Source organism: Lucilia cuprina, chromosome 5, assembly GCF_022045245.1.
Source record: "Lucilia cuprina isolate Lc7/37 chromosome 5, ASM2204524v1, whole genome shotgun sequence".
In the NCBI taxonomy this organism is placed as follows: Eukaryota; Metazoa; Arthropoda; class Insecta; order Diptera; family Calliphoridae; genus Lucilia; species Lucilia cuprina.
In genome coordinates, this window is record NC_060953.1 from 6706445 (window position 1) to 6711225 (window position 4781).

General features: G+C 29.5%; 1 protein-coding gene across 1 annotated transcript in view; it reads left to right on the forward strand.

Moving 5' to 3' along the window:
• LOC111676398 (knirps-related protein) overlaps positions 1–4781 on the forward strand; it is a 10170-nt gene that overhangs the window by 430 nt on the left and 4959 nt on the right. The window lies entirely within an intron of this gene.

The following is a 4781-nucleotide window of genomic DNA, read 5'->3' on the forward strand; positions in this document are numbered from 1 at the left end:
AGAACTAGAACAGAACTAGAACAGAACTAGAACAGAACTAGAACAGAACTAGAACAGAACTAGAACAGAACTAGAACAGAACTAGAACAGAACTAGAACAGAACTATGTTTCATAGAACTGTCTCCATTAGGGTGCTTTATACTCTCATTTAAACCTTTTCTCTAAATAAATTTATCCCATTTTAGTTATTGTTATTGTTTTTTCATAGGCCAAGTTATTTAAACATTTTGTTGTTGTTGTTTTTGTAGTTCTTGTCTGTCTTGTATATTAACCTTGTTAAACACCGTGTGTTTTTTCTGTCTTGTTTATGGTTAAACAGACACATGTGTGTTACAATTTGAAAGAATCTTTTGTATCTTTTTTCTGTAATTTCAAAGTGTGTCTCTTTCAAAAAAAAAAAAAAAAAAATAAAAAAGACTATTGTGTCTGGCCATTTCTTGTTGTGGTCGTCCGTTGTCTTTTACATTTAATTTCATTGTGCAATTGACTTATGCAAATGTTATGTTTTGTGAAAATGTTAACAATTTTTCTGATTGTTTAGTCCACAATTGCTGTTGTTGTTCTTGTTGTTTTATTTAGTATTTGTTAGTTAGTTGTTTGCTTAGTTTAAATTTGTTTTTTCTATTTTTTTTAAGCTCTTGTTATGATGATTTTGGCTTTAGGCCACACGTATTGTTAGCATTTGTTACAATTTCAATTTTGTTTTTGGTTTTATTATTATTGTTTTTTGTAGTTTTTTGTTGCTTATTAAGCCAAGATTGACACGCGTGCCAGAAGTGCGTGATGGGGTTTTAGATGGCCACAAATAGATTTTGCTTTACAAATTTGTTATACATATTTAAACTAAATATTTTAAAGATTCAAGACTTGAGGTCGCTAGTAAAAAAAACAGTCACTTAGTAATTTAATGAAACTTGCCAGACCGATTTATAAGAGGACATTAAAAGTAATTTGTTTGTTAAAATATGAAGACAAAGTCATAAAAAAACTAGAGCAGTTAAATAGTAATCATAAATTTTTTAATAAAACTTGTTAATTTGTATTTAAAACATATAATAATTTAGTAAGAAATACAGAAGGCAATGTATGTAAAATCGAATGAACTTTTTAACATGAACTCAGCAGTTCATCAAATTTACCAATAAACTTCATCCGAACTAGAGAAAAAAAAACTAGAAGAAAACAAGAGCAGAACTAGAACAGAACTAGAACAGATCCAAAACAGAACTAGAACAGAACTAGAACAGAACTAGAACAGAACTAGAACAGAACTAGAACAGAACTAGAATAGAACTAGAACAGAACTAGAACAGAACTAGAACAGAACTAGAACAGAACTAGATCAGAACTAGATCAGAACTAGATCAGAACTAGAACAGAACTAGAACAGAACTAGAACAGAACTAGAACAGAACTAGAACAGAACTAGAACAGAACTAGAACAGAACTAGAACAGAACTAGAACAGAACTAGAACAGAACTAGAACAGAACTAGAACAAAACTAGAACAGAATTAGAACAGAACTAGAACAGAACTAGAACAGAACTAGAACAGAACTAGAACAGAACTAGAACAGAACTAGAACAGAACTAGAACAGAACTAGAACAGAACTAGAACAGAACTAGAACAGAACTAGAACAGAACTAGAACAGAACTAGAACAGAACTAGAACAGAACTAGAACAGAACTAGAACAGAACTAGAACAGAACTAGAACAGAACTAGAACAGAACTAGAACAGAACTAGAACAGAACTAGAACAGAACTAGAACAGAACTAGAACAGAACTAGAACAGAACTAGAACAGAACTAGAACAGAACTAGAACAGAACTAGAACAGAACTAGAACTGAACTAGAACAGAACTAGAACAGAACTAGAACAGAACTAGAACAGAACTAGAACAGAACTAGAACAGAACTAGAACTGTTCAATTTTATTCCTTTTTTTAAATAAGAACCTCTTCCAAAACACTTCTTCTCTTTCTGGTTCATTTTGCCACGTTTGTAGTCATGTATTTTATCGTTCATAAAATTAAATTGTGTTTATTTACTTAAAAAAACAAATTAAACTAGATTATGAGTTTTTGCTTTCAAATTTATTAAAATCCATAAATATTTATGGAGTTTTAATTTAAGTTTAAATTTAGAAGGATTTATATGTCAAAAGACAAAACCTCCTCAAAAATGAAAAAAGTGATCGTAAACTAAAAATTTATTAAAAACTGTAACTTTATTAACCACTAAATAATTAATAATGTACAAAAAATTGAATGATCAAAATAGAGTGGTTTAAAAGTGAGGCAAATGAATCGAATTAAGTTGGCGGTTCAGACCAAGCAACTTGGACGTTTTTTCTTAACTGGCATTTTTTTGTAGAAGTGTAGGGTATCTCATATTCAATAAGGAACATTATTACTTAATTTTACAATTATTGCTGCTTTAAATGCTTACCAAACTCAGTACGAATGTGAGTGTGTGTTAAAATAAACTCATAATTTTTAATTTATTTTTATGTGATTTTCATTTGGCGATTACATGCAACATAAAACTATTAAAACTTAGTTTAGTTTAGAAAACTTAACCGAAACCAAACACAGAGTAAATAAACACCCAAGCTCTAGAAGACAAGGAGTTAAAGACAGAATTTGAACTAACACTTCCTAAAGCCCACAAAAAACCCCAAAGTGCAGAATAAATTGTGCATTTTTTATTACGAATGTTCGTTCAGTAAAATACACATGAAATCTGATTAGAACTAGTAAACAACTACAACATGTGAATTCGAATTCGGATTTAGATTTTTGTGGCAATTTAAGTTTAGTTTTTTTTTCGGTTGGATTCAAACTAACAAGTGAATGTGTTTTAAAGATGGTTGGGAAACTAAACAAAATATAAATCTTGGTTGTATTTCTATTTATTTGTGTTGTGAACTACAAAAACAATTTGTTATAAAAACATATTGAAATGATGATTTCTAAGTTTCTTTACAGAAAGACAAAGAAAAAAATGAAGTGTTAAAATGTTATTAATTTTTTTCAATTAATTTGTTTAGATCTTTTTCCTAGTAGTTGTTTTTATTTTTTTTTACTTATTTGCTGTTAAATTTTGTCTGTATATTTTGTTTGTGTTTTTCGTTTAAATTTATTTTGTCTTGTTTCATTTTTTATCAAGGTTTGTGATGTGTACAATTCATTAGTTTTTATGTTTTAAGTTTTTTTGTTTTTTGCTTACCTATGATTGAATATTGCTTTGCAGTAATAAATTATAAATTTTGACATGTTTATAACACTTGTAAGCTGTGCTTTAAACATGATATTTACTGAGACAGGTTGTTTTAATCTTCAGATTTGGCTGAGTTTGGGAAAAAGGCTCGGAATTATTTTTGAAATTAGGAATAAACTGGAACAAAACATAAACAGAACTAAAAAAAACTAGAACAGAATTAGAACAGAACTAGAACAGAACTAGAACAGAACTAGAACAGAACTAGAACAGAACTAGAACAGAACTAGAACAGAACTAGAACAGAACTAGAACAGAACTAGAACAGAACTAGAACAAAACTAGAACAGAACTAGAACAGAACTAGAACAGAACTAGAACAGAACTAGAACAGAACTAGAACAGAACTAGAACAAAACTAAAGTAAAAGAAGTCTGTGCTCCCATCATGCCCTTCAGTGTTTTTCTAAACCACATAGAAGCCAAATACGGTGTAAAATCATGCATATAAAATCTTATAGAGTAAACATACAAAAAAAGCTTATAGGAAATAAAAGAGAAAAAAAGTTCATCTAAAATAAATGTAACTAGTAGTAAAAAAATATTTATTACCTTGCAAATGTTTATCAACAAATTGCAATCGTTAAAAAAGGCCAAGGTCTCTTCTACTCTATAATTTCTACATACGAGTTTATATGTCTGACTTGATCTAGCAAAAAACAAACGAAATAATAAAAAATAAAATATTTTTTTCTTCTCGTAATATACTTGTAGGTTTTGGGCAACAATTCGTTAAAAAAGCACATTCACATATATAAAAAAAAAATACCAACAACAAAAAAATGGAGCATAATCACCTCTTTTATTTCTGCTTGGCGGAAAGGTATTGTTGGCTGCTAACTGCTAGTACTCACACAGTAAAATGTAACCACCATCACCTTTTGCATCTTTTTAAAATGCAACCAAAAAATTAAAAAAAAAAAAAAACAAAAGTAAAACAAAAACATATAACCAATTTGAATTTTATGCATGTTGCCGTTGTTTGTGTTATTGTTATTATTGTTGCCGTTGTTGTTGTTGCTGTTGTATGTTGCAAGCAAACAAGATGTCAATGTAAATTTCTCATGCAATTTAGCAATTGTACAATATTGTTGTTACTGTAAGCCCGCTCTGTTCTGTTTAACTGCTCTTTATTTATGGCATCTAGATGATTTGTTTGCATTTTGTGTTTAGGTTGTTGTCTTTGGGAGATTTCTTTTTCCCCTAGTTGTTGATTCAAACAATATTTAATTTGAATATTTATGAGTAACAAGCGTAAACATTGTTTTGTCTAAGCAAAGTCATGCGTGTTTACATTCATAGATTTTGTATAAGTTTATGGTGGAGGGAAGCGCTATATCAGGCACTAATACTATAAAGGGCGATTTGTAACATATCAGATTCTAGTTTAGTTCTAATTCAGTTCTAGTTCAGATCTAGTTCAGTTCTAGTTCAGTTCTAGTTCAGTTCTAGTTCAGTTCTAGTTCAGTTCTAGTTCAGTTCTAGTTCAGTTCTAGT